Below are 25,553 nucleotides of genomic sequence, written 5' to 3' on the forward strand. Positions count from 1 at the left end.
ATACTTCTTTTGAAAAAGAATGAAGCAATACATATCCCTTGGGTTTTTGACCTTGTAAAGATAACTTTACTAGAATTGGCTTTTCTATTCCAGCCATTAACTCAACCACACCAAAATTACCTTGGCTCCCTTAGACTGAGGGTGGATGGTGGCACTGATAATGGGTATTATCTAGCACAAGGATTTTTTGTTTCTGAGCTTGAAGCCAAAGGAGGTATTAGTATTGCTCTGTCCTCTTGAGCTGGGCAGCATAACCATATGTTAGCATTCATGGAGCTGTACACTGAGGATGTGCATATGACTGTATGTAAATTGTAGCTTGATGAAATATTGTCAGCATAAAAAATGGAAAACAAAGTATTGTTAATCATTCAGAGCAAAAATTTTACTTGCTGATTTTTTAAAAGATGAGTTTATATGGCTTCCTAGAACCATGTAACTTTAATTTTGAAATGTCAGTTGCAGTATTAGAAAGATTTTCTCAAAATTACTAAGGATTTTCATTGTGCTAAGGGCTGCCCAAATATTTATTAAGCAGTTACTCTGGGCTGGGGTTTAAATGTCTATGCTTTAGATCTATCCATTCCTCCTGCCTTTTGTGTGCCCAGTCAGGTATGCCTCTCCCACCCCAGCCAAGTGTGTCTGGATGTGGACTATATACACAGCTGCTCATCGAGCCCCTGTTCCTCCCCTGACAAATAGAGGGAAACTCTCATGATTCAACAGTAAATTTCCAGATGAAATTCTGAGGCTGGTTAGTCTCGTCAGTCAATCTCTTGCTCATTCATCAGTTTCCCTCCTTCCCTGGCATCTATCCCTGTGATTAGCATGACAACTTAAGGTGGAAACTCCTGTTGATTTCTTCCCTTTCCCTGGTCCCATTCTAGATCTCATTTTGCTCCTATCTGCACCTCTGCTATCTGATCAAGAGATAGCACCCAGTATGCAGTAAGGAGTCATTAATTTTTGTGTATTATCTTCACTTGCTTCAGTTGTTCTTCCTCTTCCCTCTCCTCCTCCACACATATTCTACATCCTTGTCTTAACCGCAAGTTTGCTGTATATGTTTCTCAAAATCATAAAATTGAAGATTAGTTTCATTCTTTCAAAAAATGTTGAGAAACTGTAATATGTTAGCTACTATGCTAAAGATACAACTCTAATAGCTCCTGTTCCCAGGAAACTTATGTTCTAATGAGTGAAATCCAGATAAAAAAGCAAATGCAATAACTTACAGTCATAATAAAAGTATGTAAGGAAACAAACAAGAGCTAAGACAAATAAATTTTAGGGTGACCGAAGAAGTCCTTTTAGATATAAAATTTCAGCTGAGACATAAGGCACGAGAAAGAGTTTGTCCATTTAAAGCGGGAGGAAAAAGCATTCTAAAAAGAATTAACATACATAAGAGTCCTGAGATGAGAAGTAGTATGAATCTCTTCTAGAAATGGCATGACCACTGTTGTGACTGGAGCTTGGCAAATGTGGAGAAAGTGGTTTTGAGATGTAAGTCAGAAGAGGAAAGACAGAATTGTGCATTTGGAGTAGGAATCCATAGAAGATTTCGAGGGAGAGACTTGTATGATCCAATTTCTATTATAGTAAGTTTATCCTGGCAGGCACGTGGAGAATGAGACAGGTAAGACAGGAAGCAAAGGACACAAGTGAGGAAAATGCTGTTATCGCCTCGGACGGAGGTGACAGACTGCAGGAAGGGATTTACAGTAGAGCTGAGCGGACAGCACAGACTTTAGATACATTCACATTATAAATTGAGGAGACGGGATAGTAGGAGTGAAGCAAATGAAAAACACAACGTTCTCTATGTCTCTGAATTGAATTGAGTGGGAAATAGTACCAGTTACTGAGGAGAGGAAGACACAGGAAAGGGAAGGGCAGTTTGGAGGACTGTTTTAGAAGTCCATGAGACATCCGAGGCATGTCTCACGGACTTCTAAAGGTATCAGCTAAGCAGTAAAAAGGAAATTCCAGAACTTGAAGAAATGATCTAAGCTGGAGATATGAATGTGGAACTCATCAGCACACAGATGGTTTATACGTTGATGGGAAATGATCAAGTCATGTCACATTTCAGCCTAGAGAGATGTTTCCATTGGTTTCACAACATGAAGATCTTTGATGACATTGACAAAGGGGGTTTCACTGAGACTGGCATAGAGGTTGGTACGTGATGGTTTAGAGAGTACGTGGGAGATGAAGTAGAAGAGCCACAGTAGACAGTCCCCACCCCCCCAAATTTGGCTATGAAGTGGAGAAAATGGGCCACTGGATGGCAATGGATATGGGAGTGTGTGTGTGTGTGTGTGTGTGTGTGTGTGTGTGTGTATGTGTTATATGTCCTTTTAAAAAATGAGTGATATATACACCAATACATATTGGGGAAAGTTAATGACTGGGGATAATGGAAGGAGCCAAGTTTCTGAGAAGAAAAAAAGGGATGTATGCAATTGCCCTTTAACAGAAGGGGAGATACTTCCCCCGTTGTAATAGGAGAAAGAGGATGAGTACATGTGTTGTTAAGTTGGTAGTTTGGGGATTGGCAGATGTCAGTGTTCAGCTGTGATGTCTTCTTTTTCCTTAGAGTATAAGCAAGGTCATGAGTTGTAAATGACTGTCAAGTTGGGCTATGATAAATTTGAAGAGAGTGAGTGAGATATAAAATATTTGTGTGGTGGAGGGCAATGTGAGTCTACTGAAGAAATGTGATCGGTTTTTGTTTGCTTGGTTTTTTGTTTGTTTTTGGCAGTATTGACCAGTTAACTACCTGTATGGTTTTCTCCATCAACATTTGGTTTCTTGGGTATAGGCCCAGAAAGGTGGAATGCAGGATTTATTCAGAAGTAGGATGTGGCAGGTGACTGCAAAGTCATCAGAGGACATGATGAGATGTTTGGAAGAATCCGAGAGGTAGAGGCTCCTGGAGTCTTGGTTTCAAGCCTGAAGTTGGCAGCAGAGTCCCAGTATTGGCACCAGAGATTCTCTATGGTCAGGAGAAAGGACTTGCATTTTCCTGGCTTCTATTATGTTTTCAGACCTGTTTTTTTTTTTTTTTTTTTTTGCAGCTTTCATGGCAGTTCTGAAACTGTTTAAATTAGAATTCCTTTACTCATACAAAACTTCATCTGTATGCTTCTTAAGCCTTCCCGTCCATTCTCTGAGGACTGCAGCGCTTTTCCTGCAGTCTGCCGCTTCTCTCCAGCCCATGTCATTACCCTGGTTGACTTCAGTGTCCTTTTTGATGACCTGTTTAACAACCGAATCTCTCAGTTCCTAAAAATTATTCCATCTAAGAAGTTCTTTCTTTTTTTACATTAATGGATTAATTTCATCACAAGTAGCTATACCCGTAGCCTTGTCACATATAAGATGACTCAATATTTGAAATCCTTTTTCTACTTTCTTTTTCTTTTTGCAACCCATTCTTTAGCCTCATTGGACATCTGTTCTTGTGAGCCCTTGCTATTCCTTTAGATTCTTCCTTTCTTCCCATCTGGATTTGTGAAAAGTCACCCACCCGACACGCTCACCAATGTTCTCAGTTCCAGTAACCTGGTGATTTCCAGTGGCTTCTGCTTTTCTCATCCTGCACTTAGGAAAAACCTCCCATCTGTTAGCTGGTGTGTTACCCTTTCTTGTTCAGGGCTACAGAATATGTTAGAGAAAAATCATGTAACAGTGGTAATTGTTTGAATCCCAGCTGTGGTTTCCACACTCTGCTGATTCCGTCATGCTGCCCTCCTCTCCCTTCTCCTTGTCCCTCCCTTATTCCTACCATCACAATAGTCTCTTCACTATTCTCCTTTAGAGGCTCTACTTCTGATGTTATGTTATTTTCTTTTTCTAGGGATTCTTTTCCAAAATGCAGATTAGATCACTCATTTCCCTGCTTAAAAATCGCTGAGAGCAGACCAAAATTTAGAACATTAGGTAGAAGCCCTTTAGGGTTTCATTCAGGAATTGGGGGCCTTCATGATTTGCATCTCACCTATATGTCTAGTCTGATCTCTCCACATTTCCAACCCCCCTTCTTCATTCCCCACTCCCACACACTACATCAGACCATTCTGGTTTCCTCTACCACACTGTGTATTCACCCTCACACTGTTCCTCCTGCCTGGAGTGAAAGCTTCTTTCTTCTCCTCATCTGTGGAGCTCTTGTTTTCAGCTCTCAATCAAATGCTGTCTCATCTGGGGAGTCATCTGCACTTCCCAGTGTGAGACAAAGTAGCATAGGTAAGAAGGCATATTTGCCCATTTCTGCCTGCAGGCGTGATTTCACAAAGGCTGTGACTCTGTGACCACATGCAGTTCTCTGGAGAGATGCTTCACAGACCAAACAGGATACAGCACGTGGTGCCCCGTGTCTCTTGCCTGAGTTACTATATTTTTTATAAGATAAATGACCCTACTTCTTGCCTTTTCCTACACATAAGATAATGTTTGACAAGGTTAGTGATTATGCCTCTATAATCTATAACCAGATACACTCTTACACCCAAATCTTGATGTGATCCCTCTTTACTATAACTTCTGAACAAGTTTGATGTGATTTTACACATACTAAACCTTCATTATCTGTAGAGCCCACTGCTAAAATACTGGGCTGGCTCAGTCTGATAGAACCTCCGACAGAACCTCTCTAAAGGGCTGCTTCGGGGCTATAGGCCTCAGTCTATAGTCCTTAGTAAGACTTTTAAATAAAACTAACTTTAAATCTTTGAAAGCTTGATATTTTTAGACATGCATGGTGGCCCATATCTGTAATTGCAGCACTTTGGGAGAATCCGGCAGTTTGAGACCAGCCTGGACAACATTGTGAGACCCCATCTCTACACACACACACACACACAAAGGAAAAATACGTTGATGTTTTTCCCTTTAGTTGACACCAAGTAAAAGAGTCACTCCTTCCTTTGTGTGCCCACACATTTCACTTGCCACTAGGATTGTGCTTATTGCATTTGTTAGGTTTGTTTATGTATGTACCTGTTTTGTCTGCTTTGCTGCTCAACTCTGAGCTTAAAAACTTCTTATTTGTCATCTCTCTATTCCTCAGAGTCTATCAGTGTGGTTGGTATATGGTAGCTACTTGATACACACTTTTTAACTAAGTGATGAATGTATGTATAATACTTTGGGGGCTAATACAGAAGGTAGCAGACCTTAAGGACATAGTTCCTCATTTCAAAACACTAACATAGCAGAGAGTCTAGACTTAACCCTAAAACACATAAGACTGTAAGACAGACCAGGATGCAGTCAAAGTAATGGTGAAGACAGTGGGTCCAGGACGAACTCAGAGGGAGGGAAATTGTCTTTGTCTGCTTGGGCTGCCGTAACAAAACACCATAGATTGAGGCAGCTTAAACAACAGACATCTATTTCTCATAGTTCTGTAGTCTGGAAGTCTGGGATCAGGGTGCCAGCATGGTTAATTTCTGATGAGGGCTCTCTTCCTGGCTTAAAGACTGCTGCCTTCTCTCTGTGTCCTTAATGGCAGAGAGGGGGCAAGCTCTCTGGTTTCTCTTCTTAGAAGGGCAATAATTCCATCAGGAGGGTGCCACCCTCGTGACTTCATCTAAACCCAATTATCTCTCGAAAGCCTCATCTCCATATTCCATGGCATTGGTGGTTAGAGCTTTAACAAATAAACTTGGGCGGTAGGAACAGGAGACACAATTCAGACCATAAAAGAAGGTGAGTTTTGGGCACCACTGATTTAGATTTGGAAACAAAGACTTGCTCATTTTATGCCCTTCATTCCTGGGCTGATCCCTTGAGAGAGATCTTCTCCCATGCTATCTCGTTTCCTGGGATTATGTGAAAGAAGATGATAGCTTCTGTGGACATTCCCAGAGGAATAATTTCATAAAGTAGAGCTAGTATCTCACTTTGCAAAAAATGCTCATTCTCTTCTTACTTTTAGGTTGGGATGTAAGCTGTGGAACCCAAATATGTAGAAGAAATAAACATAAAACTGTATCTTAGTGCATCCTGGATTTTGGATTTTCTTCTTTTTGTAGTTTAGCAGTTTTCCCCTCTCTGCGTGGGGAGAGAGAAAGTAGGGTTGCTGCCGGCAGCTGAGCAAAATGTAGAGAAATGTCACCATACACACAGCTGTCTCTATTGCTTACTCTGAAATACAGAACTGGGGCTGGTCTTACAGGAAAAAAAGAGTTTGGATTCTGTGGCTCAAAGGCTACTGAGTAAACTCCTCCTTTTTCTTGTCCATCTATATCTACTGTTCACTTAAGTTTTTTCAAACACTCACTTGTGCTATTCTCATGTTAAATTTTTCCTTTGTGATAATAATGCTTATCCTTTTACTTTTTTTCTGCTTATAAAAGTAACAAAGATACTTTATAGAAAATTTGGAAAATATAGAAAAGCATAAAGAGGCTGGGTGCGGTGGCTCATGCCTATAATCCCAGCACTTTGGGAGGTCAAGGTGGGTGGATCCCAAGGTCAGGAGATCGAGACCATCCAGGCCAACATGGTAAAACTCTGTCTCTACTAAAAATACAAACATTAGCTGAGCATTGTGGCAGAGGCCTATAGTTCCAGCAACTCGGGAGGCTGAGGCAGGAGAATTGCTTGAACCTGGGAGGCAGAGGTTGCAGTGAGCTGAGATTGGCCACTGCACTCCAGCCTGGTGACAGAGCGAGACTTCGTCTCAAAAAAAAAAGCGTAAAGGAAAATAAAAATCACTTATCGTTTCATCATCCAGAAATAACGTGTATTCCTTGTGGTCTTAATATCTGCGTGTACATATGTGCGATTTTCTTCTGAAAATAAAAGGGTGTGGGCTCAAACTATATACACTTCTGTGTATTCTGCTTTTAGGCTCTTTCAATGGTTTCCCAAATGCCTTTAGAGAAAGGACTACTCTGACCCAGCACTCAAAACCCTCATAACCATCTCCAACCTGCTTTATTGGCCTTATCCAAACTCTTTCACAGATGGATGGGTTGACTTATTTGAACCTCCCTGCCTCTGCTCTATTACTGCTCATCTAGAATTTCCTTCTTATTTTCTCCATATCCCAGAGTCCTGCCATACTTCTAAGCCTAGACAAACCCCACCTTCTGTGTGAAGTTTCCGTGGAAACAAAGCTGTAAGTGATCTTTTTTCCAAATTCTTCCAAACTGCTCCCTCTGCCTGGTGCTTTCCCCCAGATGGCTGTCTTCACATTTTTCAGGTGTTTGATTTTCCAAAAGAACTTCCTGAGACTTTGCAACTGTATTTTTATCCAAATATCACTATCCCTCTGTCCTGCTTATTTTTCTTCAAAGCAGTTATCTTTATCTGATGGTTAATGTGTTTTTATTTTTTATTTTTTGATTGATTGATGATCTTTTTCTTGCCACAAAACTGTAAGCTCCTTGAAATCAGAGTTTTTTCCTGTTTGCTGCTATATTCCTAGACATTAGAACAGTATCTGCCACATAGCAGGTGCTCCATAAGTGTTTAAGAGCAAGAAGAGTGGGGTGAGATGGTATCTCATTGTGGTTTTGATTTGCATTTCTCTAATAACCAGTGATGTTGGGCTTTCTCTGATATGTTTGTTCGCTGCATGTCTGTTTTCTTTTGAGACATGTCTGTTCATGTCCTTTGCGTACTTTTTAATAGGATTGTTTCTTTTTTTCTTGTAAATTTAAGTTCTTTGGTAGATGCTGGACGACCTACGTCAGATGGATATATTTCAAATTTTTCTTCCATTCTGTAGGTTTTCTGTTCACTCTGATGATACTTTCTTTTGCTATGCAGAAGTTCTTTAGTTTAATTAGATCCCATTTGTCAATTTTTGTTTTTATTGCCATTGTTTTTGGCATCCTCATCATGAAATCTTTGCCCATGCCTATGTCCTGAATGGTATTGCCTAGATTTTCTTCTGTGGTTTTTATAGTTTTTCGTTTTACATTTAAGTCTTTATTCCATCTGGAGTTGATTTTTGTACATAGTGTAAGGAAGGGATCCACTTTCAGTTTTCTGCATATGGCTAGCCAGTTCTCCCAGTACCATTTATTAAATAGGAAATTATTTCCTCATTGATTGTTTCTGTCAGATTTGCCCAAGATCAGATAATTGTAGGTGTGTGGTCTTGTTTCTGAGTTCTTTATTCTGTTCCATTGGTTTATATGTCTGTTCTTGTACCAGTACCATGCTGTTTTGGTTACTGTATCCCTGTAGTATAGCTTGAAGTCAGGTAGCGTGATGCCTCCAGCTTTGTTCTTTTTGCTTCATATTGTCTTGGCTATTTGGGCTCTTTTTTGGTTCCACATGAATTTTAAAATAGCTTTTTCCAATTTTGTGAAGAATGTCAATGGCAGTTTAATGAGAGTAGCATTGAATATATAAATTGCTTTGAGGAGTATGGCCATTTTCATGATGCTGATTCTTCCTATCCGTGAGCATACTGGCGAGGTTGTAGAGGAAAACAAACTCTTTTACACTGTTGGTGGGAGTCTAAATTAGCTCAACTGTTGTGGCAGACAGTGTGGTCCTTGAAGACCTAGAGGCAGAAATAGCATTTGACCCAGAAATCCTATTACTGGGTATATACCAAAAGGAAAAGAAATCATTCTATTTTAGGGGTACACACACACACACACACACACACACACACACACACACACGCGTATATATATATAATGTAATACCATATATATGTATGTATATATATATATATATATATATACATCATGGAATACCATGCAGCCATAAAATGTAATGAGATCATATCCTTTGCAGGGACATGGATGGAGCTGGAAGCCATTATCCTCAGCAAACTAATGCAAGAACAGAAAACCACATACTGCATGTTCTGACTTATAAGTGGGAGCTGTATGATGAGAACACATGTGCAGTTGAAGGGAACAACACACACTGGGGCCTATCAGAGGGTTGGGGGTTGGAAAAGGAAGAGCATCAAGAATGATAGCCCATGAGTGCTGGGCTTAATAGGTAGGTGATGGGATGATCTGTGCAGCAAACCACCATGGCACATGTTAAACTATGTAACAAACCTGCACATCCTGCACACGTCCCCCTGAACTTAAAATATAAGTTGGAAAAAAAAGAGAAAGAAGAAAGAAATTAGTACTTGTCATTTAGAACTTAGTATAAATCACATTGTATTTTTCATGACTGTGCACGTTACCTCCCATCAGGAACATGTATACATATTATCTGTTATCAAGAATATAAACCGCTAAGATATGGCCAATTTCTATGTATCTGTTTTCTTTTCAGTTCTTTGTATAGTATCTTGCATGTAGAAAGAATTACAGAATGTACGCTCCATGAGGAGCTTTGATTTTGTCAGGAATTTTTGTTTTAATAAGAATCTTTGTTTTTATCATTTGCTTATATGTGCCAAAGAGAAATCAGGAGAGAGAAACTAGAAGTGGAAAAGACTGGTTCTCTACAGGGGTGGGATAGAAAGAGGTGTAAAGGAGGGGAAGAGTAGTTGGGTTGATGAGGGAATGAAACCTCTGTGAGTATATATTTTTGAATAGCTTTGACTTAGAGTCATAGTAATATGTCATACACCTAAAAAGTAAACAACAATGAAAACCAACCAGGATGTGAGGGGACCTAAACTGGAATGCAAACACTGATAAGGCTATTGAAAATGAACAACATAACTACAATGAGGTGAGTTCAAAAGAGAAAAAGGTGAACCCTAGTAACTGTGGAAGATGTAACGTTGATTGGACACTCAGACTAAAGCAAAAAGGACTATAGGTGACTGCTGTAATCTTGTTAGTAAGAGTAGTTATGTTCCCTTTCAAAACGCAATGAACCAGCAATCCTGAAACTTTTTTATACCTATATTAGAACTGACTATATAAGTAAATAGACTATAGATAATGAGAATTAGGCTTTTCTCTGTTAGAAAATAAGAAGTTATCAATAAGAAAAAGGGAAGGCTAAAATAAATTCTGTAGTGTTTGATTAAAATTAGTTATCAGTACAAACTACTGAAATTTACTATACACACACAGATGAAAACAGAAATATAAATACACATGGATGGGTGGGTGATACGGTTTGGCTCTGTGTCACCACCCAAACCTCATCTCCGATTATAATCCCCATGTGTTGAGGGAGGGACCTGGTGGGAGAAGATTGAACCATGGGGGGGACAGTTTCCCCATGTTGTTCACACGATAGTGAGGGAGTTCGCATAAGATCTGATGGTTTCAGAAGTGGCAGTTTCTCCTGCATGCTCTTTTCTGACACCATATAAGACATTCCTTGCTTCTGTTTTCCCTTCCACCATGATTGTAAGTTTCCTGAGACCTCTCCAGCTATGCAGAACTGTGAGTCAATTAAACCTCTTTCATTTATGAATTACCCAGTCTCAGGGAACATCTTTATAGCAGTGTGAGAATGGACTAATACAGAAAATTGGTACCTGCAGAGTGGGGTATTGCTATAAAGGTACTACCTGAAATGTGGAAGCGACTTTGGAACTGGGTAACTGGCAGAGGTTGGAACAGTGTAGAGGACTTGGAGACAGAAAGATGTGGGCAAGTTTGGAAATTTCTAGAGGCTTGTTAAATGATTTTGACCAAAATGTTGATAGTGATATGGACAATGAAGTCCAGGCTGAAGCATTCTCAGATGGAGAATGAGAAACTTATTGGGAACAGGGGTAAAGGTCACTGATGCTGTGCTTTAGCAAAGAGAATAGTGGCATTTTGCCTCTATTCTAGAGATCTGTGGAACTTTGAATTTGAGAGAGTTAATTTAGGGTATCTGGCAGAAGAAATTTCTAAGCAGCAAAGCATTCAAGATATGACCTGACTTATTCTGAAAGCATTCAGTTAAGTAGGTTCACAAAGAGATGGTTTGAAATTGGAACTTATGTTTGAAAGGGAAGCAGAGCATAAAGGTTCAGAAACTTTGCAACCTGACCATGTGATAGAAAAAGAACAAAACAAAACAGAACACTTTCTCAGTGAGAAATTCAACCTGGCTGCAGAAATTTGCAAAATAATGAGGAGCTGAATGGTAATAGTCAAGACAATGGGAAAAATGTCTCCAGGGCATATCAGAGACCTTCATGGAAGCATCTCTCATCACAGGCCCAGAAGCTTAGGAGGGAAAAAAGGCTTTGTGGGCTGCGCCCAGGGTCCTGCTGCTCTGTGCAGAGTGAGGACTTGGTGCCCTTTATCCCAGCCACTCCAGCTCCAGCTGTGGCCAAAAAGGTCTATGTATAGCTCAAACTGTTGCTTCAGAGGGTACAAGCCACAAGCCTTGGCAGCTTCCATGTGATGTTGGGCTTGGAGCATAGAGAAGAGAGAGTTGAGCTTTGGGAGCCTCAGCCTAGATTTCAGAGGATGTATGGAAATGCTCAGATATCAAGGTAGAAGTCTGCTGCAGGGGTGGAGATCTCATGAAGAATCTCTGTTAGGGCAGTGGAGAGGGGAAATGTGGGGTTGGAGTCACTACACAGAGTGGGGCTCTGCCTAGTAAAGCTGTGAGGAAAAGGCTACTGTCCTCCAGACCCCAGAATAGTAGATCCACTGACAGCTTGCTCTGTGCACCTGGAAAAGCCACAGCCACTCAATGCCAGATCATAAAAGCAGTTGCATGGGCTATACCCTACAGAGCCACAAGGGTGGAGCTGCCCAAGGCCATGGGAGCCCACCCCTTGCATCAGCATGCCTTGGATGTGAGACATAGAATCAAAGAAGATTTTGGAACTTTACGATTTAATGACTGCCTGGCTGGGTTTTGAGCTTGCATAGGGCCTGTGGCCTCTTTGTTTTGGTCAATTTTTGAACATTTATCCAATGTCTGTACCCTACTTTATCTTGGAAGTAACTAACTTGTTTTTGATTTTACGGGTTTGTAGGCAGAAGGAACTTTGTTTCAGATGAGACTTTGGAGTTGGACTCTTGAGTTAATGTTGGAATGAATTAAGAATTGGTGGACTGTTGGGAAGGCATGATTGGTTTTGAAATGTAAAAAGAAAATGATATTTGGGAGAAGCCAGGGCAAAATAATATGATTTGGCTCTGTTTCATCACCCAAATCTCATCTCCAATTATAATCCCCATGTGTTGAGAGAAGGACCTGGCGGGAGGAGATTAAACCATGTGGGCAGTTACCCCATGCTGTTCTCATGATAATAAGGGAGTTCTCACAAGATTCGATGGTTTTAAAAGTGGCAGTTTCCCCTGTGCACTCTCTCTCTTTCCTACTGCCATGTAAGATGTGCCTTGCTTCCCCTTTACCTTCCACTGTGATTATAAGTTTCCTGAGGCCTCTCCAGCCATGCATAACTGTGAGTCAATTAAACCTCTTTTGTTTGTGAATCACCTCATCTCAGATAGTATCTTTATAGCAGTATGAGAACAGACTAATAGTGGGCTAGAATATATACATACATATCCTAGCTCTACCTACTGAGGCAACCAAGAAACTCTAATGTTCAGCTGTCAGATATTGGTTTCTAAACACAAATTTTTAATAAAAGGAGCCATAGTAATAGGATTCTGGGAAGACAGTGATGTAGGAAGCACCAGGAATCTGTCTCCCCACCTAGATAGCAGTTTCACTGGCAGAATCTGTCTAATACAACTATTTTGGAACTCTGAAGCCTATTGAAGGCTTGCAACTTCCTGGAGAAGGCTTGAATAGTAGGCAAATCATAGTTAATTTCAGCCTTTAGCACAGTGGCAGCTACCCAGACCCACCTGTTCCTAAAGCACTTTGCTCACTGTTTGCAGAAGTCAGGGTGGGCAAAAAAGACCCTGTCCTCTCAGAAGGAGAAGAGAGAGAATAGGGCAAAGAGAATATTTGAAGAAATAATGACTGAAAACTTCTCAAGTTTGATGAAAAACACAAATATAAACATCCAAGAATTTCAATAAATACCAAGAAAGTTAACTTAAAGAGACCTACACTGAGACACATTATAATGAAACTGTCAAAAGAAAAAAACAAAAAGAAAGTCTTATATGTAGAAAACTCCAAAGAGTTCACAAAAAACTATTAGAGATAATAAATAAATTTGGAAAAGTAGCAGGATGTAAAGTCAACATACAAAAAAATCAGTTGCACTTCTTTTTTTTTTTTATTGCATTTTAGGTTTTGGGATACATGTGAAGAACATGCAAGATTGTTGCATAGGTGCATACGTGGCAGTGTGATTTGCTGCCTTCTACCCCTTCACCTATATGTGGCATTTCTCCCTATGCTATCTCTCCCCAACTCCCCACACCCTGCTGTCCTTCCCCTATTTCCCCCCAACAGACCCCAGTGTGTAGTGCTCCCCTCCCTGTGTCCATGTGTTCTCATTGTTCAACACCCGCCTATGAGTGAGAACATGCGGTGTTTGATTTTGTGTTCTTGTGTCAGTTTGCTGAGAATGATGGTTTCCAGCTTCATCCGTGTCCCTACAAAGGACGCGAACTCATCGTTTTTGATGGCTGCATAATATTCCATGGTGTATATGTGCCACATTTCCCTGTCCAGTCTATCATCGATGGGCATTTGGGTTGGTTCCAGGTCTTTGCTATTGTAAAGAGTGCTGCAATGAACATTCGTGTGCATGTGTCCTTATAGTAGAACGATTTATAATCCTTTGGATATATATCCAGTAATGGGATTGCTGGGTCAAATGGAATTTCTATTTCTAGGTCCTTGAGGAATCGCCACACTGTCTTCCACAATGGTTGAACTAATTTACACTCCCACCAACAATGTAAAAGTGTTCCTATTTCTCCACATCCTCTCCAGCATCTGTTGTCTCCAGATTTTGTAGTGATTGCCATTCTAACTGGCGTAAGATGTTATCTCAATGTAGTTTTGATTTGCATTTCTCTAATGACCAGCGATAATGAGCATTTTTTCATATGTTTGTTGGCCTCATGTATGTCTTCCTTTCTAAAGTATCTGTTCATATCCTTCGCCCACTTTTGAATGGGCTTGTTTGTTTTTTTCTTGTAAATCTGTTTTAGTTCTTTGTAAATTCTGGATATCAGCCCTTTGTCTGATGGGTAAGCTGCAAAAATTTTTTCCCATTCTGTTGGTTGCCAATTTACTCTAATGACTGTTTCTTTTGCCGTGCAGAAGCTGTGGAGTTTGATTAGGTCCCATTTGTCTATTTTGGCTTTTGTTGCCAATGCTTTTGGTGTTTTGGTCATGAAGTCCTTGCCTACGCCTATGTCCTGAATGGTTTTGTCTAGATTTTCTTCTATGGTTTTTATGGTGTTAGGTCTTATGTTTAAGTCTTTAATCCATCTGGAGTTAATTTTAGTGTAAGGTGTCAGGAAGGAGTCCAGTTTCTGCTTTCTGCATATGGCTAGCCAGTTTTCCCAACACCATTTATTAAATAGGGAATCCTTTCCCCATTGCTTGTTTTTGTCAGGTTTGTCAAAGATCGGATGGCTGTAGATATGTTGTGTTGCCTCTGAGGCCTCTGTTCTGTTCCATTGGTCTATATCTCTGTTTTGGTACCAGTACCATGCTGTTTTGATTACTGTAGCCTTGTAGTATAGTTTGAAGTCAGGTAGTGTGATGCCTCCCGCTTTGTTCTTTTTGCTTAGAATTGACTTGGCTATGCGAGCTCTCTTTTGGTTCCATATGAAGTTTAAGGTGGTTTTTTCCATTTCTGTGAAAAAGGTCATTGGTAGCTTGATGGGGATAGCATTGAATCCGTAAATTACTTTGGGCAGTATGGCCATTTTCACGATATTGATTCTTCCTAACCATGAGCATGGAATGTTTCTCCATCTGTTTGTGTCCTCTCTTATTTTGTTGAGCAGTGGTTTGTAGTTCTCCTTGAAGAGGTCCTTTACACTCCTTGTTACTTGTATTCCTAGGTATTTTATTCTCTTTGTAGCAATTGTGAATGGCAGTTCATTTGTGATTTGGCTCTCTTTAAGTCTGTTATTGGTGTATAGGAATGCTTGTGATTTTTGCACATTGATTTTGTATCCTGAGATTTTGCTGAAGTTGCTTATCAGTTTCAGGAGCTTTTGGGCTGAGACGATGGGGTCTTCTAGATAGCAAGGCCGGCGGACCACGTCCCACCCCTTCATGAGGACGGGCCGGGGGAGGCGCTGGGGGCCTCCCACTTATTCTACACCTCTCATGTCACTTCTGCCAGACTAGAGTCAAGCTCAACAGGGTCTTCTTTCCCCGCTGATTCCGCCAAGCCCGTTCCCTTGGCTGTGGTTTTGCTGGATAGTAGGTAAGGACAGTGGGAATCTCGTTCATCCATGCATGCGCGTCACTAATTAGATGATGAGGCATTTGGCTACCTTAAGAGAGTCATAGTTACTCACGCCATTTACCCGTGCTTCACTGAATTTCTTCACTTTGACATTCAGAGCACTGGGCACAGTTGCACTTCTTTAGAGTAACAGTGAACAATCTGAAATGAAAAGTATGAAAACAGCTCAACTTACAGGAGCATTGAAAAACAAGATACTTAGTAATTAACTTAAGGATGGAAAGGCTTATATAATGAAAACTATAAAACATTGCTGAACAAATTTAAAGAAGACGTAAATGGAAAAACACTCTCACATTCATAGATTGGAAGATTTAATTATGTTAACATTTCAATACTATTCAAAGCAATCTATCTACAGATTTAATGCAATTTCTATCAAAATACAAAGGACTTTTTTTTAGTGTAGAAATAGAAAAACCATCATAAAGTTTATATGGAATCCCAAGGGACCTAGAATAGCAAAAGTGATCTTGGAAAAGAAGAACAAAGCTGACGCAATCATACTTTCTGATTTTAAAACTTACTGTAAAGCTACAATGATCAAAACAGAGTATTACTGACATAAAGACAAGCATATAGACCATGAAACAGAATAGAAAGCCCAGAATAAACCCTTGCATATATAATCATACGATTTTTGACAAGGATGCCTGCATCATTCAATGGGGAAAGGACAGTCTTTTCAACAAATGGTTCTGGGAAAACTGGATATTCACATGCAATAGAATGAACTTGGCCCCTAACACCATATAAAAAGAGCAATTAAGAATGGATCACATACCTAAATATAAGACCGAAAATTGTAAAACTCTTAGAAAAGAGTATAGGGCAAAACTTCATAACTTTGGATTTGGCCATAATTTTTTGACTATGACACTGAAGGCATAGGTAACAACAACAGCAACAACAAAATAGACAAACTGAATTTCATGAAAATCAAAAAAAAATTGTGTGCATTGAAAGACACTACCAACAGACTGGAAAGGCAACCCACAGATTAGGAGAAAATATTTTCAGATTATATTTCTGATAAGGGATTGATATGGTTTGGCTGTTTCCCCACCCACATATTATCTTGAATTGTAACTTTCACAATTCCCATGTGTCATGGGGAGGGTCCCAGTGGGAGATGATTGAATTATGGGGGTGGGTCTTTTCTGTGCTGTTCTTATGATAGTGTATGGGTCTCAAGAGATCCAGTGGTTTTAAAAACCAGTTGCCCTGAACAAGCTCCCTTTTTGCCTGCTGCCATCCATGTAAGATGTGACTTGCTCCTCCTTGTTTTCTGCCACGATTGCGAGGCCTCCTCAGCCATATGGAGCCCCAAGTCCACTAAACCTCTTTCTTTTGTAAATTGCCCAGTCTTGGGTATGTCTTTATTAGTAGCATGAAAACAGACTAATACAGGGATTAATCATCAGAATATAGAGAGAACTCCTAAAACTCAGAAACAATAGCAAAAGCAACCTGATCCAAAAATGAGCAAAGTACTTAGACATTTTTCTGAAGAAGGTAAAAAAAATGGCCAATAAACCTATGAAAAGATGCTCAACTTTTTGAGTAACTCAAAAAATATTCAAGATACTAATCATTAAGGAAATGCAAATCAAAACTACAATGAGATACCATCTCACACTCATTAGGATGACTACTATCAATAAAACAGAAAACATAAGTGTTGGTGAGGATGTGGAGAAATTGGAATCCTTCTGTACTGTTGGTGTGAATATAAAATGGTATAACCACTGTTTAAAACAGCATGGGGGGTTCCTCAAAAATGTAAAAATAGAATTATTGTATGATCCAGCAATTCCACTACTGGGTATATACCAAAGGAATTGAGATCAATATGACAAAGAGCTATCTGCGCTCCCATGTTTATTGCAGTACTAGTCACAGTAGCCAAGACACAAAAATAACCTAAGTGTCCATCAATGGATGAATGGATTTTAAAAATGTGGCATTATTACACAATGGAACCCTAGCCTTAAGAAAATAGGAAGTTCTGTCATTTGTGACAACATGAATGAACCTAGAGGAACGTTATGTTGAGTGAAATAAGATAGGCACAGAGACCAAGTATTGTATGATTTTACTTATATATGGAATCTGAAAATAGTCAAACTCATAGAAGTAGAGAATCGAATGATAGGTACCAGAGGCTGGGAGAGTGGGGGTGGGAGATAGAAAAAGGAGAGGACATTGGTCAATGACTACAAAGTTATAGTTAGGAGGAATAAGATCTGATGCTCTCCTGCACAGGGAGGTGACTTTATTGCATAATAATGTATATTTGAAAATGGCTAAAAGAGAGGATTGTGTTTTCACAAAGAAATAATAAATACTTGAGGTGATGATTACTCAGAATTGATCATTGTATACATATATTAAAATGTATGTATGAATATATATCACATTCATGTATACATGTATCAAAACATCACATTTTACCCAAGGAATATATACAATTATTATTTCTCAATTGAAAATAAAACTTAAAAAAATGGGGTCCTTAAAGAAGTGGTTCATTCCAGGGTTGGTGCAAGGAAAATATAAAATGAGCCTGGAACATCTTGTGGTGCCAGAAAATAAGGAATTGCTCACACCCAAAAAGAGGAGTATGGGATGGTGGATGCTTGTTGAAAACACAGGAACCAACTTAAAGGAACCTGTAATGGCCAAAGCTGAAATAATTTTAGCAACAAAATAAATAATAACACTATTAAGCCTGAATCCATAGAATTAAGTAAATAAATTTTAAAAACTAGCCATGAGTTCATGAGTCATTATTTCTAATGAACTGAATAAAAGAATCAAAAGAGCACATCCCTTTCCTCCCCCACTTTGACTTACCATCTTCTGCCTTAATATTTTCTTCATCTGTGTATCACCATGGAGCCTGGCCTCACATTATTCACATAGTAGGTACTCAATAATTATTTATCACTGAACAGGAAGAAGAGTTGCAAACTTGGACTTATAGAGGAAATAATGAGGAAGCTTATCTGCTTAACAGTCTCACTTTGGGCATTGTCACATGTCCTTTTAATTTTCTGGCTGGAGGCTTTTCCTTTTTCAACCAGGAAGAGTGGCATCTTTATACAAATTCTGGAGGTCAAGAGTCTTTTCGATGGATTTTTACCTGGGCTAAGACTAGTAAGGGTAAGACATGGACTATCAATAAATTGTTAGTGGATAATCAATATTAGGGACTGCTTCATTTTAAGGGGTTGAAGTTTTCTGTGAAGCTACTGTGAGAAACCAGCTTGCTAAATGCTATACTGTCTTACTTAAAAATCTCACCAATGATTTAAAAATGAAGTGTGATGAATTGGTTTACAGTCCTTTACCCTTCTGTGGAGTATCTCAATGCAGTATCTTCCTCTCTTCACCAGGCCTGTTAACTTAATAGGGCTGTGGGTGATCAGAGCCACTTTATCTCTGCAAACCACACAGGCCGTGATATACAAACTCTTAAAATAGTGCCTTCCAAAGTCGCTGATCTCCTAAGGCTGTTTTTTCATCTTTCCCTCATCAGATAGGGGTGAATACTCCAGGAATACTGGGGAGACTTCTATGAACACTGTTCAAATACCCACCCTCAGTTGGATTCCTTTCTGAAAGGCACATGTGAAGCCAACATCTGGAGATCTATGATATGTGAAATCCAACATTTTGAAAGGAGACAAGCAGAAGATCCTTCAGGGCTTCCTTGCTGGTGAAGGCTATTAGCTATTGATTGGACATAATACTTAAGTTTTCTAGTTTCAGGTAGTATGAGTTTTATAAATGTGACTTTGAAAAAATTTTTACACAACTGCTAGTGAAAATACATTTTCCTTTATAAAAGAGCCCAAAGCTTTGAAACAGTGATAAATCATTTGAGAACCTTAGCAGGTTTGAAAAGCAACATTTATTGGCTAACATTGCTGTTTGTTTTCCCACCCAGATTTCCTCTCAAAGAAAATTTATGACTATGTCTCTCTGACTGAAGTATCTCCCATAACAGGATTGAAAATGTAGTCAATTCATTGTTTTTGCCTTCATAATAACTAAATTGAATTGACCAGATAGTTGATCTCATTGATTGGGAAGAAATCTTTTAAGTTGGCTGGGAAGAAAAATATCAAAAACAATTAGGCTGGAAACCCTCAGAGTCAGTGATTGCATAAAAACATGACTTGTGTTCTTACAGACCAACTTCTGTCTTTATTGATGTATCTAATTTGGAAAGTTTTTTTCTTTTTCCCTGAGAAGGGTAATTGCTTTAATGACAACAAAATTTATTATTTTTCTGTAAGTTTTTTTTTTATTCTTTTGCATTCAGATTCTGGATAACAAAAAATACTAAGTTTTTAACTTTCCTTTCCAAATTAAAAAAATATATATTCACTTTTGATTGGGAAAAAGTACAAAAGCAATTCCTAATTACTCCTGATTCTAGCCGAAGCATAGAGTAAATCAATTTGGGGTATTTAAAATTACTGAGTTGCACTCTGCTGAAGCCTTCAGATATTTTTCTAACCATTTCTCTTTAGTACATGCAGAGATTGAATCTCTGCTCCTGCCACTAGGATTTTTTCTGGAGATTCAGGAATCAAAGGATAGATCTCTTAGACATTCCTTTTCCAGGGAAATGAGGGAAAAAATTTTGATTACTGAGTAAACGAAGAGCCCTTTACACAAGATGGCGCCAAAAGGGAAGAAGGAAGCTCCGGCCCCTCCTGAAGCTGAAGCCAAAGCAAAGGCTTCAAAGGCCAAGAAGGCAGTGCTGAAAGGTGTCCACAGCCACAAAAAAAAGATGATCCGCATGTCACCCACCTCCCGGTGGCCCAAGACACTGCGGCTCTAGAGGCAGCCCATATAGTCTCGGAAGAGCGCCCCCAGGAGAAACAAGCTTGACCACTGTGCCATCATCAAGTTTCCGCTGATCACTGAGTCTGCCATGAGGAAGACAGAAGACAACACACTTGTGTTCATTGTGGATGCTAAAGCCAATAAGCACCAGGTCAAACAGGCTGTGAGGAAGCTCTAGGACACTGATGTGGCCAAGGTCAACGCCCTGATGGAGAGAAGAAGGCATATATATGTTTGACTAACAAAGAAAAGATTTTAATATAGTTCTTAAGCTAGGTTTAATAGAGTCTGACTTCTGTTTTGTTGTTCAGCTGCTGCCTGCTTTTGAGGCCCATTCGTCTCTCTCCTCTTCTTGCCCCACATTTGGGCATACCAGTAAGAAAGTTCATGTGCTCCTTCCCTTCGCACCAGTTGGAAGTTAAACTATTCAAGCCCTCCCTTGTGAGAGGCAACCTTCATGCTGGCCCCATTCTCCAACAATAATAAAAACCAAACTATTCATCCTTCCCTCCAGCTAAGTCATTTCAGAGCAGCTTGCCTGCTTGCCCTGCTCTCTCCAGAAAACCACATTTTGAGAATAATTAACCTTTTCATATCCTCTTGGAGTGTGTGTTGTATCACCAGTCTCAACATCTGAACCAATTTTGGATGGAGGATTGATCCAGTTGTCTAAGTGCAACCACAAAATGATTGGTGCTATGAGTAGGTAGTCTAGGCCACACCATCTGGGCCACTACTACCTGGGGGTCTTCTCTTGCTTTTGGCTTGCTAACTGGCTCTGCCTGGAGAGCTTGTATTTTTAGCTGTTGCTTGCTGGCTGGCATGAGCTTTGAGCCATGTATCATTATGGTTCGTGTGCCAACTCCTACCAAGCCTCTGTCATGGATTTCACTGACCTAAGTTGGAAGTTTTGTTAATTGTTATTTAGGGACAGGAGTCTGAGGTGAGTGCCTTCCTTAAAGTGGATCTGGGCCATGCCTTGTGGCTTGGACCTCTGCATGAGCCTTGGATTGAATTGTGTGCCTGGATTTCAGCATAAGCAGTGACCAATACTAGAGTTGGGAGTGACTCTTTGCCTGTGATCATTGGTTATATGTCTCAAGCAGGCATTGGCCCTTGTTTCACAGACTGCTTAGGAGAATGACTACATCTTCTGTCATCTATGGGCTCAACAGATGATCACTAATGTGAGGAAGAGTTGTCACTAGGTGGAGTGCTGGGGTTCACACTCCAAAAAGCTGGTGGTTTACAAGGACTCTATAAAATGCGGATTCCACTGTTGCTACCTGTGGTCTCTGTCATTAAAAAATATAATAATCCTCGCCGGGCGCGGTGGCTCACGCCTGTAATCCCAGCACTTTGGGAGGCCGAGGCGGGTGGATCACGAGGTCAAGAGATCGAGACCATCCTGGTCAACATGGTGAAACCCTGTCTCTACTAAAAATACAAAAAATTAGCTGGGCACGGTGGCGCGTGCCTGTAATCCCAGCTACTCAGGAGACTGAGGCAGAATTGCCTGAACCCAGGAGGCGGAGGTTGCGGTGAGCCGAGATCACGCCATTGCACTCCAGCCTGGGTAACAAGAGCGAAACTCTGTCTCAAAAAAAAAATATATATATATATAATAATCCTCAGGGTTTTAAAGGAATGGACCCTTGGCGCAGAGTCTTATGAAAAGTAGCTCCAAATACTTCACTCTGAGCGTTTGTGAGTCCTGAAGACACCATTGCCCTATTGAACAACTATGACGTTGTAAGATGAACTGACAAAGACTGGGTTTAATCAAGTACTGCAACTTGTCAATGTGACAAGGAGTTAATTCAAATCCAACTTAAGGTCAGGGTCCATAAACTCAGGAAAGCAATAATTGCCATGAGTGAGATCCGCAACTCCAATGACACTGATTTGGGACTCTCTGGAGGAAGACATTTGTAAATGTGAGTAGAGTAGGAAGGACACTCTTTCTGTTGCAAAGTATATCCAGTAACCATTAGAAAAAAATAGAACAAAAACTTTGATAGAAAAGAAGGAAACAAAAACTACAATAGGGGAGCCGTGGTGGCTCCGGCCAGTTGTCCTGGTGCTTGAGGAGGCAAGGCTACGCGTTCAAGGCCAACCTGGGCAATATGAGAACCTCTCATTCATTTAAAAAAAAAAATTAAAAAAATTAAAAAAATTAAAAAAAAAACTACAATAGATAAAAAGGATGCCAATTGGTTTTTGTATCTCTACAATTTTTTTTTTTTTGAGATGGAATTTCGCTCTTGTTGCCCAGGCTGGAGTGCAGAAGTACCATCTCTGCTCACTGCAACCTCCGCCTCCCATGTTCAAGCAATTCTCCTGCCTCAACTGCCTGAGTAGCCACCACATCCAGCTAATTTTTGTACTTTTATTAGAGACAGGGTTTCTCCATGTTGGCCAGGATGGTCTCAATCTCCTGACCTCAGGTGATCTGCCTGCCTCAGCCTCTTAAAGTGCTGGGATAACAGGCGTAAGCCACTGCACCCAGCCTACAGTATGGTTGTAAATTAACCTTAGCACTTGCTGGCATGTGCCAGTTGTCAAACTTTCATTGCCTTGATTGATATCAGGATTCAAATTACAGTTATACCTGGGAATTGCATTAAACAAGGCTCCCCATATGCTTGCAGGGGCAGTACAGACTTTAAAGAGAAAGCATAAAGAGAAGGCAAATGGGTATGCCTCACCTTAACCACTGGAACTATTATCTTCCTTCATTTGCTTATTGTCTTAAGATATCCCATAATGGGCATTTGGGTATGGATGATGTGATGCATTGAGTAATAAACTGAAATGAAAATAGTTCTTTGGCACTGACAGATTGACAAAATGGAACTCTACAGATCTTCCCCGTTGTCTCCTCACTCAGTTAAAATAGTTAATATGACCCATCATGCGTTCAAACAAGAACTACAGGAATTAAGACCCATCATACAAGACCTACTGAAGGAAGGAGCCATTGTTCCTACCTTCTTTTTTAATAGCCCAACTTTGCCAGTGCCTAAACCTAATGAAAATGAATGTTACACAATAGAGGGTAACATTGGATAAAATGAATGTTATCCATAGCGTTAACTACAGCCTTAATGCTATGATATCATGATTAAGACTTCCAGACCTAATAATATTATTAAAATTACTGACTATATCCAATCAGCAACTGAAAAATGTTTTGCTATTGTAGATTTGGCTAATGTTATCCCATTTAGTGCCTATTTGAACAAGCTTTCTGCCACAGATTGTCATTTTTGAAGGGATACAATACTCCCTTACCTGGCTACTGATAAGGCATCTCAACAGACCTGCATTGTGCACAGTCATCATTGGCAAGAGTTCAACCATATCCAGCTTTCTCCAGGCATGCAGCTATGACTTCATACTGATGACATTCTCCTCCAAGGATAATCATTTAGCACACTCATGCAGGATCTACAAATATTTGCAAAGGATCTCATAAAAAGGGATTGGCCATTAATTCACATAAAGCACAAAATTTGGACAGCTCAGTAAAATTCCAACTAATTATTGGTCACCCCTGACATGTTCTCTGCTCCATCCCTAACACTGTTAAGAGGCAACTCTTGCTGGGTACAGACAGTAGCGTGTGCTTGTTGTCTCAGCTACTTGGGAGGCTGAAGCAGGAGGGTCACTTGAGGCCAGGAATTGGAGGCTGCAGTGCTCTATGACGGCACCTGTGAATAGTCACCACACTCCAGCCTGGGCACATAGTGAGATCCCATCTTTAAAAATAATATTAAATTAATTAAAATCAAAGAAGAAATTCTTGTCCCTCCCAGCATTTTCAAAGTGAAGACAGGTCCAACATTTTTTAGGTTTTGGGGGGGTTTAGAGGCAGTATATTTCTCATTTACAAGTTCTGCTTAAGCCCTCTTATGCTGTTACTCACAAATCAGCCCATTTTGACAGGGATCCCCTACAACAGAGGCTCTAAAATCTATCCAAATTGCAGTACATATACTAGTGCCCCCCGCCATCCCCTAGAGATTCCTTCCCTGTAGAGATTTTAGTAAACTTCTTTCAAGGCTCCTGGAGTCTCTGAACAACCGTGACGGCCATAAGTTGTTCATGGGCACAAGAAACTGCCTTTTCAGCCTATATAACACATTGCTGGAATGACAGCTCTTGGCCACATACTAGACCCTACTGGAAATGGAGGCTCCCATGGTTCCTGTGACTCTGCAGCTGTCTGCTCATTATGTCTTGGGTCATGGAGACCTGCATGGCCACAAAGCCCTCCTTACTGAAATAAAAATGATATTTACAGAATAAATTTTGGGCCTTGTGGTATATTCAACTTACAGCAGTAAATGGCTTCCCCCATCTTCAGTTTCTTGATAGGTGCAATGGCACAAAAGGAGGTCACTCCTCTCCTGGATCCATTGATTACCTGCGAAGCCCTTGGCACCAATAGAATAATCAGGGAGTTTGTGCCACTGGATGGTAGTACCAGTGACAGTAGTAGCAATGCCATCATTTACAGTGGAGCCTGTTGGCCACCTGTTGCTGTCCATTCCCTAACTTGGACCTCCCTGTTCAAGGACAAGACCCTGTTCAAGGAGAAGACCCAAAAGTTGCCTGACTTTAGGCAATTACCCTAGTACTAGAGCCGTGGCACCCAACCCCCTGGTCACAGACTAGTAACTGTTAGGAATCAGGTCACACAGCAGGAGGTGACCAGTGGGCCAGTGAGTGAAGCTGACCTCCACCTCCTGTTGGAGCAGCGGTGGCATTAGATTCTCATAGGAGCATGAACTGTCCTGTGAACTGCATGTGTGAGGGATCTAGGTTTCTTCTCCTACGAGAATCTAAAGCCTGATGATCTGTCACTGTCTCCCATCACCTGCAGAAGGGGCCACCTAGCTGCAGGAAAACAAGCTCAGGGCCTCCCACTGGTGCTACATTATGGTGAGTTGTGTAATGATTTCATCATCTATTACAGTGTAATAACAATAGAAATAAAGTGCACAATAAATGTAATGTGCTTGAATCATCCTGAAACCATCCCTTCTCCCCATCTGTGGAAAAATTGTCTTCCATGAAATGGTTGGAGACTGCTGCACTAGAGCATACCCTGGCCGAAATTGTACAATTTCAGGACTTTGAACTATTGAGAATGATCTGGTTGTCTGATCTGACCAGTATCAACAACAACAATTCCATATCCAAGGGCCTCCCCTTTTGAGGTAAAAAAAATAAATAGCCTCTAAAAGTTTCTTGTCTCACAGATACTACAAATATAAATTAAAGTTACACATGTCTTTGCATATACCTAAAGCCAAAATACGAAGCATCAACAAAACACTTTTTAGCCCTTTTAAATTTCAAGACATGATTGATGGTTATGAAGTATACTAGGCTAAATTGTGGCCTTCTAAAA

The 25,553-nt window shown here is 40.2% G+C and overlaps 2 long non-coding RNA genes across 2 annotated transcripts in view; one reads left to right on the forward strand and one right to left on the reverse strand.

Annotated features, from left to right (window-relative positions):
• The window catches only part of LOC135271812 (uncharacterized), a 235,845-nt gene that overhangs the window by 32,917 nt on the left and 177,375 nt on the right, over positions 1–25,553 (forward strand). The window lies entirely within an intron of this gene.
• LOC135271813 (uncharacterized) lies at positions 2,823–4,192 on the reverse strand. The gene is made up of 3 exons (XR_010339947.1): positions 4,116–4,192; positions 3,595–3,663; positions 2,823–3,097 (listed from the first exon to the last, which is right to left on the reverse strand). It is a non-coding gene; the product is annotated as an uncharacterized LOC135271813 (long non-coding RNA).

The sequence above is a fragment of the Aotus nancymaae genome, unplaced genomic scaffold, assembly GCF_030222135.1.
Source record: "Aotus nancymaae isolate 86718 unplaced genomic scaffold, 86718_ANA_hifiasm-v0.15.2.pri h1tg000092l, whole genome shotgun sequence".
NCBI lineage: Eukaryota > Metazoa > Chordata > Mammalia > Primates > Aotidae > Aotus > Aotus nancymaae.